At 47.1% G+C, this 15,532-nt stretch overlaps 1 protein-coding gene across 1 annotated transcript in view; it reads left to right on the top strand.

Annotated features, from left to right (window-relative positions):
• The window catches only part of PTPRM (protein tyrosine phosphatase receptor type M), a 763,379-nt gene that overhangs the window by 713,626 nt on the left and 34,221 nt on the right, over positions 1-15,532 (top strand). The gene's annotated exons all lie outside the window — the stretch shown is intronic.

Consider the following 15,532-nt stretch of genomic DNA (forward strand, 5'->3'; position numbering starts at 1 on the left):
CAGTACCTACCAGGCTGCAGTTTGCCATAGAACCAGGACCCCAGTGGCCATGGAGTAGTGGCTACATGTGTGGTGAAGACATTAGTGTAGCTTGTTCTTGGAGAATTGAATCCAAGGAAAGAGATGAAGCAGCACCTAGAGGGAAGCAGGATCAAGATGTGATGATAGAGGTTGGTGTGTGTGTGTGTGCGTGTGTGTGTGTGTCTGTGTGTGTGTGTGTGTGTCTGTCTGTGTGTGTCTGTGTGTGTCTGTGTGTGTCAGAGTGTGTGTTTGCTGCTGTGTGTCTACGTGTGTGTCTCTGTGTGTGCATGTTTGTGTGTGTGTGTTTGTTGGTGTCTGTGTGTGTGTCTGTGTTTGTGTGTGTCTGTGTCTGTGTGTGTCTGTGTGTGTGTGTGTGTCTGTGTGTGTGTCTGTGTGTGTGTGTGTCTGTGTAGGGTAGATAGGAGCATAACTGGGAGTCTGAAGAGAAGACAGAATTGGAAGCAGAGATTGAAGGTCCAAGAAGAGAAAGGGGAGAGATGATCATACTAAGTGAAGTAAGACAAAGAAAGACAAATATCACATGATATCACTTACATGTGGATCTTAAAAAATGACACAAATGAACTTATTGACAAAACAGAAACAGACTCACAGACATAGGAAACAAACTTATGGTTACCAAAGGGGAAGGGGGGGGGAATAAATTAGGAGTTTGGGATTAACAGATACACACTACTATATATAAAATGGATAATCAACAAGGACCTACTGTATAGCACAGGGAACAATACTCAATACTCTGTAATAACCTATATGGGAAAAGAATCTGAAAAAGAATAGAAATATATATATAGATATGTGGAGATACATAGATATGTATGTGTGTATATAACCGAATCACTTTGCTGTGCCTGAAACTAACACAAATTGTAAATCAACTATACTTCAATTTAAAAAAAGAAGAGAAAGGGGGAAGGTGACAGAGGAAAATCGCAGAGCAGGTGGGAGGGGACTCTCTCAGTTACCAAGCGTATGCTACACACCAGCCAGTGTGTACACACACAAGAGGCCGCGGCTACAAAGGCATTAAGTGTATGCCTGTCCACAGCAATGGGGACTCAAACAAGGTGATTAAATCCTATGATTAAGGCTTTGCAGAGTGCTGCTACAGTAGTTCAGAAAGAAGGTACCTCATCAGACCGGGAGTTGAGGATGGAGGGTTTGTCAATAAATGCTTCCCAGGCAAAGCGGTGCATGGGCCTGAGTGTGGAGGAGCAACTGGGACTGAATCAGCAAAGAAGGCAGGGTGCTCCAGGCAGAGGCAACCACAGGACCCCGAAGGGACACTGCAGCTGTGTTCAGAATGAACGTGGGGAAGGGGGAGAGACTGAGGCTTTGTCGTAGAGAGGCAGATGTGCACGTGAGGAACTGGGCCTCTTCTTGTGACCAACACAGAGCCCCCGAAGGAGCAGTGAGGGAGCGACGTGGAGAGGGGGTCATGATGGCGATGCTACAGAGAGGAAGCAGTCCCAGGGCAGGGAGAGAGTCACTGGATTTAACAAGGAGAAGGTCACCTTTTGCCTGAGTGGTTCAGAGGGATGACCTCCCGGAGTTCTCTGACTGTATGCAATGGAAATCAACTCAGGCTAATTTAAGCCAAAGGGGCATTTGTTGGAAGAATATTAGGAGCTCAAAATGTTGCTTTGAAGAATAAGACTTGCACACAGACAGGAAAGACGGCAGCAAATCCAGAGGGCCAGTGATTGGAGGGGCCCCACAGCCAGACAGTCTGGCCAGGGTGCAGGCGCTCAGAGGACGGGTGCCAACAATTCCCGGGCTTTTTCACTGTGCTCAGGATTCAAATCACGAGGACGGAGCATCATCTCCCCCGGGTCGGTTCTCATGCTCATCCCTGGCCGTCCTGGGCCCCTAATTGACAAGCCACCCCATGGGAATGAAGTGGGTCTCCAAGAGGAAGTCAAGGATGTACCGGGAAGGATGATGGATGAAATGGATGTTGTGACAGAAAACAGCACGACTCCCTCCAGAATGTGAGGATGGAAGGAAGTCCGCAGGGTCGAGGCAGGAGTAGAAAATCAGGAGGTGTAGACTGAGTTAAAACTTGTCAGAAGCTTAGCCAAGAAAGGAAGGGAGAGACATAAGGCTGTAGGCAGAGGAGCGTTTACAATCGAAGGATATTTTACAGGTGGAAGACCTTTGAAAATTGTACGTGTTAAGGAAAGGACCAAGAGAGGGGGAGAGATTGAGCCGTTAGAAAGTGGACGGCTGAGGAGGCAGGAGAAGAGGCATCCAGAACGCAGGTCTTCAAGTCAGCGGTAGAAGGGGCGACATCTTTTCCTCTGAGCCTGGAGAACAGAGACAGATGAGGATGCAGGAGAATAAATGTAACAGAAACACACACAACGGATCTGGGCGGGCACCCGCTCCGATAACACAGGTTTCCCGGCTGAAGACAGGAGCAAGGCTGTGGCCTGAGGAAATAGCCATTTTAGGGCGCCGTCGAGAGCACAGGTGAAGGCTCAGCCGGAGTAGGAGCTGGCGTGCTCCTCTCTGGGGAGAAGGTAAGAGGGGGAGAAAGATAGAAGCAAGGCTCAGTGGTGGCAGCTGGACCCGGGTGCACGGGGATCCTGGGATCCTGGGAGCCAGAGGCAGATCCTCCCGGAACTGACTGGGCTGTGAACAGGTGACCACGAGAGGGACGTGGTGGTCTTTACCCAGTGAGCTGGGAACCAACCTGTTCTCACCTCCAAGCCTTAGTTCACACATCCCCGACAGGAAGGGAAATTGGCCCAGTGAGCTGTAAAATTCCATGTTTATACGAAGACTATGGCTCAGTTCGTTGATTACATGTTGGCTCAGAGATCCATTTGAGTAACAGATGCATCCTCAGCCCAGATATGCCGTAATCCACGTGGCCTCAGGACCCTCCGGGCACCCGCTGTGTCTGCACGGAGTACCGGCCGCGGGAGAAAGCACAGAGTCTGGATTTTGTAAAGGGAGTGATCCAGTACAAAGCCATGAGCGTCACTTCCTTGGGAGAGAGCCATCCACTCCCGTTTCTTCTGCGCTATTATACACGGGTTTTGTAGAAGACCTAGAGCAGAGCATTGCAGCGTGATTTAGGGACCCATGAGACGAATGCTGCGGGGTTCTGTCTGTACATAATTTATGCAGACCGTAAAAGATGCACAGTCTATAATGTATAGGCCTTCTTTTGAAAACGATCTAACCTGACTACAGATCTGGAGAGGACATATTCTGTCCCAAAGCTCTCAGAATTGCCTGTACCGATCCGCCGGTTTATCAGCTGGCACATCGAGCAATCTTACCTGCTGAGCACACTTCCGCCTTTTTAACCGATGCTCAGCAACGCCGCCTCTGAGGCAGGCAGCAGGAAGGGGGGTCTTCGGGGGAAATGTGGCCCCTTGCAATCATTCAGTAAAGGTATCCATGCCCAGCCCATCGTGTTCTGTGTAACCCCACGTGTAATTTTTGCATCTGGAAGAAGATCCCCTTGTGCCCAGAAATAGTCACTTTACGCCCAAAAAATTAATGAAGAATCATCACCATCACTTAATATTCATTAATCCAACTTGGATAACCAGTCTGTTTAACTGCAAGGTAAACTGTGGTATAAAGGACATGCACAAACAGATACCATTGTGAAACAACTTCGTTTAACTAGGAAGCACTTCACTGACTACTAATTTGGGTGGCAGTTGTGAAAAATAGGAGACTAAAGGAAAACAGAGCTTCTCAGAATAAAGCAAGGAGAAAACCACAGAACTTTCTTCTTCAGTCTCACTGCAGGCTTATCGAATATTTTACATTAAACACTCAGTACTGCCTTTTTTATTTTTTTATTTTATTGAAGTATAGTTGATTTACAATGTTGTGTTAATTTCTTCTGTACAGCAAAGTGATTCAGTTATACATATGCATATTCATTTTCATATTCTTTTCCATTATGGTTTATCCCAGGATATTGAATATAGTTCCCTGTGCTGTACAATAGGACCTTGTTGTTTATCCAGTCTATATATAATAGTTTGCATCTGCTCATCCCAAACTCTCAACTCATACCCCCAGTCCCCTCCCCCTTAGCAACCACAAATCTGTTCTCTCTGTCTGTGAGTCTGTTTCTGTTTCGCTAAGTACTGCATTTTAAAGCTTAAAGTAATGAGGCTTCTTATAGAAAATGTATCTGTAATGCTAACCCCAACTTCTGTAACCTTTATTCTCATAGTGTCCCTGCAAATAAGCGTGTGTGTGTGTGTGTGTGTGTGTACATGCATGCATTTTTTTAAGGCTAGCTATTCCCCTCCCTCACACTTGCTTACATGGGTAACCAGACTAGATCTCTTTCACAACTTCCGCACTCCCTGTACTTGATAAAAGGTTCTTCCCACATGTACGCATCACACACACACACACACACACACACACACACACACACACTCCTGCTCACACATCCTTACCTCAGTTTCAGAAATGTTCTTTGCCTTGTCGGGAACAGCAGACTGTTCTAAGTGCAGACCATTGTCTCTTTTTCCTGAATTCTGCATGAGTCGACACGGTGAATTAATGAATTTCCTGGGGTGGAGGCAGGACCAGCCTCGTACCTTTTTCTCACAGGCCCTGTTTCTCTGCTGTTGCCAGTGTTGGGCACCTTAACCCCTTGGAGTCTTTGTCCACCACTCCTGTGACTTTGCTGAGGCACCTGCAGCCAGTTAAGATGCGGTGCTCAAGTGACCTCTTACCCTGCTGTAGGCGAGGCCAGGAAAACACAAGAGAGGCGCCCACCTTCCAAACATTCACCCTCCAGTTATAGAGGAGGACACACTGTGGTGTACAAGAAGGAACTAAACACCCTTGGGGACCGTTCTGCCCTCCCAGACCACAGGCCTCCAAGAGCAAAGACTAGGGTATGTCATCTGTGAATCCCACAGGGTCAGACACATAGAAAGTATTAGGAAGTCCTCAGTGAATGTTTCTGAAGAAGTAGAAGAATAATTACAAAGGAACAGATAAGCTGGTGCAAAATAACGACTCATACGAGGGAAACTTCTGTTCACTGCTCCCCTTCGCCTGGTTTCTTCCACTCGGGGAGAACAGACTGCAGGCAGAAGTCACCCGTGTGTGTGTGACGTGGTCCCCTGGGTGCCAGTGAGGATCACGACAGCTCTGTTTGTGACGACAGAGAGAAGGCTACATCTGGCCTCCCCAGTCAACCCTTTGGTACGATGTTCTGGGTAATTCAGCCCAATCCATCACGTCCCTTTAACAGAAGGCAAAGTCATTTTTACTCAAAGATGGATGAATTCTAAATTAGGCTTCGGAGAGGATTCTTTCTGTGCGGTGAGTCAACTGATGCTTTCTTATGGGCCGTCTCTCCCATCGCTGGGATTGAAGCATGTTTGCAGGTCTGAATAACAGGTGTTTCCCAGAACTCGCTCTCCTGGCCCCCCAGGTCGTGCGAGCCGAGTGCAGATCAGCTGTTCAGTATTCTCCAGCTGCACCCACGGGGGTGAGTGTCGGGTGCCCACATTCATGGTCACCACCGTCAAGCCCTGTCGCTTGCGTCCTGCAGACACTCGTGCCGCTCTGTCATCAGTGCCCGGCCGTGCAGCCTCCTCGTCTTCATCTGGGTCTGGGCTTCCTGTGTATCCGCCCCTCTACTGGCCTGGGCTGGGGTCCTCACTGGCTCACTCTGTCGCCTCTCACTTTACCTGCCATGTCTCTGGGGTGCATGTAGGTGGTCACCTGCCTTAGTGTCATGAAGCGCTTAAGAGGGCAGGGGCCTGGACGTGGCAGATGGGCAGGTGCGCTGGGACAGACGCATCACAGCCCCTGTCGCACGGGTACCTTCCCGGGCCACAGACACCTGTAATTTCTTGGCAGTAGAATCAGATGCAATATGGGATGGTCTCCAAGCTGCCAGAGCTCTCCTCCTTTGCTCCGCTCACATCACTTGAAAATTGAGTTCTCTGGGAATTCCCTGGCGGTCCAGTGGTTAAGACTCGGCGCTTTCACTGCCAGGACCCGGATTCAATCCCTGGTTGGGCAACTTAGATCCCGCAAGCCGCGCAGCATGGCCAAAAGGAAAAAGAAAATTGAGCTTTCCCCCATCTTTGCACACTGCAGGTATATCCTATCCTTGAATAACTTGTTGAAAACCGTAAATGATGTCCTATCTTGAATACAGAATTATTTTTTCCCTTCTCTGAACTTTCCAAGTCTGCTGACTTCATCTTCTGAGACCTTGCTCTGCCTTCTCCTGAAGGCTTGTGGTTATCTGGCTAAGGAAGTATGTGAGTAAATGCTGGGGACCTCTTAGGAGAAGAGGACCAAAGAGGCAAAATAATGCAGCGAGCAGGGTTACAGGCCGTGTACAACTGCTCTCAGATTAACCGAGTGACAAGACATCAGTATGTCTGCATTCCTTTCACTAATTAAGGGATTTCAGTAAAGTAGGGTTTAATTCAGTCAGCTAACAGAACACCAGAATTCACTGCCTCGGAACTTCTCCTCTCAAAGTATCTGCCGTATGTTTACGACCAGAGCAGGACAACAGTTTATGACTTAAGCCACTGCCCCATTTCTCCGGGACCAGGTTTCCAGCAATGAGAGCGTGGGACAACTCTGGACACTCCTCTGATATAAAATCCAACCAAAGAATCCCCTTCACACCTGACAAGAAGGTGTGGACTACATTGCTTCCTCATCCTGTAAACCTCAGGATCGAGGAATATGCATTTGGGTAACATTATTTGAAAATTGCAGAGGTGCTGCTGGATTACAGAAGTAGACTGACCTCATAGCCAGGAGATGAGTTAACTACTAGGGATTTCACTGGATTACTCGCTGGGAAGTAAAAAGAGGTAGAGTCTGAAAGGAAAGAGCTGAAGGGGACCGTGACATATAGTGGAGAATTAGCCCACAGAAGGGAATAAATATGAAGAGTACGGGAGGAAATAGATATTTCAAAAGCCGACATTGGGTTCACCTCTTTTAGCTTCAGACTGTCTACTTTGAAAGAGAAACAGAACCCTTATCACTGAAAATTCTGGACGGACAGAGAAGTCTTTGTTCTAGAAAAGGATGGTACAGTCATCACCTCACCAAAGACAGATTCTTTTCTGATGTTGTTGGGTGGAGAATCCAATATCAAGAGTGAATTTGTAGGAGTTTTAATCCATTCAACTGGTTGAATCACATACATGCCAAACCCAGGACTATTTATATGAGGTTCAGTCAACAATTAGGCAGGTCAGCTATTTGTGTCACTATATTCTTCAAAGTCTTTGCTGTGTTTAGCAGTTCCTGTGATAATCTAGGGAAGAGGGTTATAGAACAGGTGAGGATATTGAGACCCAGGGAGGCCGGGGCCTTTTCTAAGTTCCTCTTTTTTGCTCCTGACCCCTGGAGCCATTTACCTCCCCCCAAAAGATTAACTGGGACAAGTGTGCACCTCAGACTATCTCAAGGGATTTAGCCCAGCTTCGTGTTTCTGAAACTCAAGTTCATTGTCTCTCTCATCCTGGTAGAGACCATCAATTGTGAGCTCTTATGATCAGTAGAGCACCTGGTGCTCTACACCGTGAGCTGTTCCCTTCTTAGTAATAGAGATGCTGACATGAAGCAAAGATGGCAGCCGGTGGACATTCTCTGATGCGATGGGTCTTCAGACCTCACAGTGACTCTGTGATGTGAGCGCTATTGTTATCTCCACTTCCCAGATAATACACTGAAGCTTCCAGAGGTTAAGAAACTACTCCAAGGTCATGCAGCTAGTAACTGTCAGCCTGTGACTGGAACTGCAGAACCTCCCTCCTGAGCACTAAGCTATATGGCTTCCAGAGAACCTCATTCTAGAGTCATGAAATCGATTTCCCAGACCTGGAATAATTTTAATAGCCATGTGGTCTACTGTCCTCTTTTTTTGCACATAGGATGCTGAGGACCAAAAAGAGTCTGTGACCTGCACAAGGTCACACGGCGAGAATCAACCCCGAGCCCTCCTGCGTGCCCGCCAGGCCCCTCCTGTCACACCACGCTGTGCCGTCACTAAATGCGAGTTTTTAGAAGAACCTTCTTTATCAGTGGCCCTTAGAAGTAAAATCTTACCCCTCTACCTAGAAGAATGTCCGCCTGTGTGTGTGGCGTTTAAAGAACATTTCCAGGTCTGTAACTAACTAAGCCAGAGAGGTCACATCCTGGAAACCTGGGGGATGTGGAAGGCACAGTCCCTGAGCTCACCTGCTCTAAGGAGCCACAGGTGTATCTGTCATGGTGTGCAGCGTCTGCTCAGCAGCTGGTAACAGAGGTGCCTGACACACATACCCGGGCGATCGACTGCTCCCAGCCCACACGCATACACTCACACACGCGTCCCAGCATCCAGTGTGCACGCGGCACCTAGCAGCCCAGCTGGCAGGGCAGCTGGCTCGGCTGCACAGAGCCGCATTGTGGTTCTAGGGGCTGTGTACACTCACAAAAAGGAACGAGTGCCCTTACAAATATGGGTCACACAGAAATCCATGTCCTGCGCGCTCCCCCACTTTTCGGACACACACTTTCTACCCCAAGACTGTTCCTCTTATTTTAAAACACAGCACCAGGAAGGTCCACCAGGATAGAGTCAGAAGCAGCTGGAAATCATGCAACAGGGACTGTCTCCTACCGAGGTCGGGAGAATCCCATCCCTCCAGCCCCCGCCATCCCCCCAACAGGGACTCGGGACCACTCAGGCTCCCCAGAGATGCCCTCTGCCAACTTCGTCAATCCACAGTGCCCTCCCCCTTCCACCACCCAGGGAACCTGCACTTCATTTTTCTGGTCTCATCTGTCACATGGTCTCCCTTGTGAAGCTTTGGGTCTCTTCCTTTAGATTTAACGTTCTTCATTCTACCTTCCAACAGCAGTTTTTGTTTTGCTAATTTTACTGGTGCCAAGCATGATCTAAGAGCTTTACAAGCAAGAATGTAGTTAATCTTTCTAAAACCGTTATTATTATCCCCATCTTACAACTGAAAAATGGAGGCACTGAGAGGTTAAGTGACATGCCTGAGGTCACACAGCTAATCAGTGGGGCCACGCTTTGAACCCAGACAGCGTGGCTCTGGGGGATGTGCTGTGACCACTAAGCTGCCTCCTTCTGCCCTGAGTCAGGTTGGTTATTTCCACACCAGCCTCTTCACCAGCGTTAGACTCATTCCTCTCTCCTCTCAGTGCCCCAGCCGTGCCGGGCCTAGGCTCTGCTCATCACGGCCTTCGGGGCTCTCTGGACGGGAGGACAGCCTGAACGCCGCTGCCCTGAGCGCAGACAGAGGCATCATGACACTGCAGCTGTGGTGGGGCCCCTCAAAGCTCCCCAGTCTGCCTCAGCCTCTCCACTTCAGATGATGGATATAAATAGGGATAGTTCGTGCCCCACAGAATTAGTGTGAGGGGCAAGTAGTCAGATCATTCTAGGACTGGAATGATGGTGACCCCCGTATGGTCTAGCCTGGATGGCTCTGTGACCCACACAGAGACAACAGATAAAAAACTTTAGAGGACTGCAAAGTCCTGCTGATCTCAATTGTTACCCTGATACATGGGGAGACTGCCAATGAGAGAAAATACGGAATCTTCTTCTCAAAGATATGTCATATCTCTCTAAGAAATGTCCCCTCTGATGGACCTCAAGAGATGTATATATATATATGTATGTATATATAATATATAGGTGTGTATGTATATATTACGTACACACATGTATGTGTATATTATATATGTTATATATAATATATGATATATACATATATGTATATTGTATATAATATATATGTGTATATATAATATGTATATATAATATATATGTTCTCATAATGTTGTCATTGCTCAAAAGATTTCTGAATGTCTTCTTTCAGAATCATCTTTAGACTGTGTGACACACATTTTCATTGTCCTCAATGGTGGCAAATCTCCCTCTATTAGCAGGACGACTTAAATTTGGGGAATGGCTAAAAGTCAAGGCCAGTCTATTGAATAAGGTGGGGAACAAGCAGCCTGGGTAAACGTGTTTCTTCAAAGGGCTGATGCTCTGTGACCTAGCTGGGTAGGACCCTTGTCATCCAAGTGTGGTCAGAGAGAAAAGCAGCAAGACATTTCTCGGGGGTTCTGCAAGATGACACTTAGAATTCCACAGGAGGCTTCAGGCCACATGTTTCTTTACAGCGGATGAAAACAAATGTTACGGATATGGATGTGACCTTGTGCATATTATAAGTATTATGTGTCCATTAATTAATAGATGCTATTGGAAGACCAGATAGAAAACCAGAAGCCCTGTGGGGGGAACTTTAGGCAGGAGCCTGAAGGTGAGAAAGAGGGATTTGCTGGTTCCATGAAGTGATTCCTCCAAATTCACACTCTCCAGACCTCCAGCAGTTCCTGATTTCGTGCCAGTTTTGAAACAGCCTTCAAGGATGTTGCCCAAAGGAGGCCCCAGGGCCCAGATGAAGCAGGTTTGGAAGGGAGGAGCTAGGAACCTACGATAAGCCAGGTACTTATGCAGAACTTTTATATAGATTGTGTCACTTACTCTTCACAGTCTCCCTTAAAAAAAAATCAGTGCCATTATCCCATATTATGCACGAGAACACTGAGGCTCAGAGGATACACGTCACCGGCTGTAACACCACAAGTTAGCAAGATTAAAGCCAGCGCACGTCCGTCTTACTTCATCACGCTGGGACCAAAGCAATCCGCATTTTCAGGATATTTAAATGAGTGAATGTTTTCATTGCTGTGAGAGTTCTGTTAAAAAAAAAAAAAAAAAAAGGATGCAATAGATCTGTTCTCTTGGAAGCCTCGTTAGCAGCTGCTCTTGGCTGGGGCCCTTTTTGGTCACTGTGCTTCCCAGCAGTGTTTTTGCTCTTGCCAACCAGCGGCTCCAGCAAAGCCACACTCAGCTATTAATAGAACTGTGGTCACTGTCTCTTCGGATGTCTCCTTTCAGAAAAAGAAAGAGTCTGCTGAAAACCCCTTGACAAGCCAAAACTTGTACCAGTGCCTTTGTCTTTTTCCTGCCTTCCACCTCCTTGTCGGCTGTGTCTATTAGATGGTGCAATGGTACCCGCAGTTGAAGGGCTGACATTTAACTGCTTAACCCTTCGTGATCATGGGCTTCTTAGCAAAATGAGTCCTTGGGCCCAGGCACAGAGCACAGAAGCAGACCTTCACGTTCTACCCCAGCCCCCTTCCTGCCAACCAGAGAGTTGGTGATACGGGAGTATCCACGGAAACCTAGCCGTTTGTGATCAGGGATACAGAAGAAGGATGCTTTCAACGTGTGCTTCTGTTCTTCCTGCCCCTCTCCCCCTCATACCCTCATTCACCCCAAGAGGCGCCGCAGCTAAAGTCATTTCAAGCCTTCCTATTTGGTATCTGTTCCTGAAGCTGGGCCTGGCGAGACTGAAGGAAGCATAATTGACCCTGAGCTTCCTCCTCCAAAGACCCCTGTGCTTGGGGCCTGTCCACAGCTTCTCCCCCGCCACCATCCAGCTCATCCCCTGGAGTGAGTCACTCTTGGTCCTTGGGCCGGCCTTTCGTTTCCTCCTTTCAGGACACAAGCCAGGGAGAGAATGAAGCAGAAGGAGACCGGCCATGGCCCCTGCTGGCTCTCCCCTCAGGCCAGCCACTGGTGAGGCCACAGTTGCAAGAACCCAGTGATTCCAAAGCAAAATCCAAGCGTGAAAGTCTGTGTCTGGCAGTCGTGATGATCTGGAAAAGGAAACTGTTTGGAAACTGTCTCTGTGGCTCCTCACGGCTCTACTGGGTGTGATTCTCCTCCGCAAGTCAGGACACCGTTTCCTAGTTTCTGTTGGGCGTTAATCAAACCTCCCTGGTGAGAGAGTGGACTTGCCCACCAGTGCCCCGAATAGGTGTGCAGGAAACAGGAGCAGAGAACACCCCGGAGTTTCCTTGGCTTCTGCCTGTGTTTCCCCAGCAGAGAGCTGCTGGGCACAGCACTCAACCCTCCGCTCTCCCCTCTCCCTGCGCCAGGAAACCCAGCTTCACCTCTTCCGGCATTTAGGGGGATCTGTGCCCTCTGACTGCCTGTGGTCACCTCCAGTCCAGATCACCACAAAACTATCATCATAATAAAATTAAGAATTTCCATGGGTGGGGGGGGATACTCACAGTGAACCTGCTCTAGGGCAGATGTTATCACTCAGTCCCAAACACATCTGCACTTTGGAGTCGCCTGGGGGCTATAAGAAATTACGGATGCCTCTGTCTTACCCGGAAATTATGATTTTTTAAATTAATTTTTATTGGAGTATAATTGATTTACAATGTTGTGTTGGTTTCAGGTATACAGCAAAGTGAATCAGTTATACATATACATATATCCACTCTTTTTTAGATTCTTTTCCCATATAGGTCATTACAGAGTATCGAGTAGTGTTTCCTGTGCTATACAGTAGGTCCTTATTAGTTATCTATTTATATATAGTAGTGTGTATATGTCAATCCCAATCTCCCAATTTATCCCTCCCCGCCTTACCCCCTGGTAACCATAAGTTTGTTTTCTATATCTGTGACTCTATTGCTGTTTTGTAAATAAGTTCATTTGTACCATTTTTTTAGATTCCACATATAGGTGATATCATATGATATTTGTCTTTCTCTGTCTGACTTCACTCAGTATGACAATCTCTAGGTCTATCCATGTCGCTGCAAATGGTGTTATTTTGTTCTTTTTTATGGCTGAGTAATATTCCATTGTATATAAGTACCACATCTTCTTTATCCATTCATCTGTCGATGGACGCTTAGATTGCTTTCTTGTCTTGGCTATTGATAGTGCTGCAGTGAACATTGGGGAGCATGTATCTTTTCAAATTGTGGTTTTCTCCGGATCTATGCCCAGGAGTGGGATTGCTGGATCATATGGCAACTCTAGTTTTTTAAAGAACCTCCATACTGTTCTCCATAATGGCTGTACCAGTTTACATTCCCACCAACAGTGTAGGAGGGTTCCCTTTTCTCCACAACCTCTCCAGCATTTATTGTTTGTAGATTTTTTGATGATGGCCATTCTGACCAGTGTGAGGTGATACCTCATTGTGGTTTTGATTTGCATTGAAAATGATGATTTAATTGGCCTGGAGTGCACCCCAGGCTTTGGAATTTAATAACCCCCCCTCCAAATGATTCTAATGTGCAAATTTGGAAACCCCTGCCTTAACCTTAGAGCCCTCTGAGGTAGAATAAAAACCACCCCCCACAGATGAAGAACCTGAGATTAAGCAAACCTGAGTGACTCACCCAGGCTCACCGCAGCCTTAAGGAGAGAGCCAGCCTCTGTAGTCAGGCTGTCGTCTAAATCCTTGCTTCTCAAAGTGTGGTCCGCAGACCAGCAGCATCACCTGGGAGCTTGTCTTAAATGCAAATTCTGGGACCACACATATCCAGACCGACTGATCAGAAACTCTGGGGTGGGGCCCAGCACTTGTCACAGGCCTCCAGGATCGTCTGATGCCTGCTGAAGTTTTAGAACCACTGCTACAGAGACATCAGGGTGCCCCGAAGCTCACAGTAACGTGCAGCCAGCCTGGCGAGCTAGATGTGGCCACCCCTGGCGACCCCTGCACCTGGAGGGCGCTTTCTGCCGCCACCGCCAGGGGGCGCCCAGCTGCACCCGGGGGTTTGGGAGCCGGCGGAGCCGGCGGGAGGGCCCGGCAGGGTCAAGATCCCTGGGACCCGAGCTGGCCCAAGGGAACTGGAAGAACAGTCCCCAAGAGAAGCTCTAAGCCTTTGGTACATGGCAGAGGCTTTTGGTTTCCCTGACTCCCAGGCATTGAAGCCTCCACACCCGTAGTTATTGAAACTTTGGGGATGGGGAGGGTAAAGACTCTAAAAGAGAAGAACAGGTGACTATACAATATGTCCTACAGCAATCACATTCTAATAAGGCACTTTTATTGGACAAGGTATACCTAGTTAACGTAGGTTAACTTTGTAATTTTTGGAGAAATACACAGATTTTTGACTTATGTGTTCATTCCATTGAGAATTGTTTAATTTTTCTTTTTTTTTTTTCTTTTTGGCCACGTGGCATGCGGGATCTTAGTTCCCCAACCAGGGATGGAACCCCGTGCCCCCTGCAGTGGAAGCGTGGAATCCTAACCACTGGACCGCCAGGGAATTCCTGAGAATTGTTTAATTTTAAAAGTGCACGTATATACTCTATTCGTAGTTTTGTATCTATCCACAACCCTCTGCTTGTGTGATTGAAGTCACAAAAATGTAAAAGCAAGTCCCCTAAAATAGAGGAGACTTTGGTACATGCCATATGAGCATCTTTGTTAATTACCATTGTGAAAGTAATTAGACATTCTATGAGTGAAATTAGGGTCGTTATCAAATTAGACATCACAAATATGCATGATCTGCTCAGACTCACTTTACATCTAGGAAAAGAGCTGGAGAAATTATAGATCTCTGTCATTCTGGAATATTTTAGATCTGGCACAGGTATCCATGATATAAATCTTTGAAATATGGATAAGTCAAAATATTTCTAAATGATTATCCTTTATAAAGTCACAGATAATGTTCCCATGAGGGGAAAAAAAAGATTCCCTAAGGAAGCTACAAATTTAATGAGGACAGGGACCATCTTTGTCTTGTGCTGCACTGTATCTCCAACTCCTGATGTTTCTGGCTTAACATCTTCCCAAGTAAAGGTGATAAGGCTTATCTAGAACAGCACTGAATTGGCTGCCAGAAAGTTTCATGAGGAAGCAGCTAAGATAACAACCAGCCTGCACCACACCGGAAGCATGGGTGTACCAAGGTGTTTGGCGTTCTGGGAGGGGCCACCTCAGTCCATATTTCTTTTTGTAAATTTTCCCAACCTGGGATTGTCCTTCCTACGCTGATGCTATGCTTGTCTCCATGAAATTCAGTTTTTCATGTACCTGTTGCATATTTTCCGTGTATGGGACACATGCCAGGTTTGCTGGGTTTGCAGAAATAAGCAACTGAAAGCCCTTTGCATGCTGGCAGGTAATAAGCAGGTATAACGCGGTGTAAGAAGGGTGTCATACTGGCAGAACTGGCATATCTTACCAGAGCACCAACAGAGAGCATCCATGCAGAAAAGACTTTGAAGGGGCGTGGCATTTGAGATATTCTTTGAAGAATGGATAAAATGTTCAGCTAGATAAAATATCTGAGTGGGAGGAGAACATTGTGAACAGAAGGAACGGCATGAGTAGGAGTCTGGACCATGAGGTCTGCTTGGGGATCAGGCAAACCACTTGTCTCTGAACATAAAATATGTGTGGCTAGAAAGGAGAGTAGTTAAAAAAAAAAAAAAAAAAAAGGATGAAGATGCTAGTTGTGTCCAAATACAAAAAAGATCTTTACCTGCCAGGCCAAAGTTAATTTCTGTTTAATTTCACGGGCAGTGGTTGGAAATGGAAGTTTATTGAGCAGAGCAAGTCAGTGCCATTGGGATTGCACTTGGAAG

Source organism: Balaenoptera acutorostrata, chromosome 13, assembly GCF_949987535.1.
Source record: "Balaenoptera acutorostrata chromosome 13, mBalAcu1.1, whole genome shotgun sequence".
NCBI lineage: Eukaryota > Metazoa > Chordata > Mammalia > Artiodactyla > Balaenopteridae > Balaenoptera > Balaenoptera acutorostrata.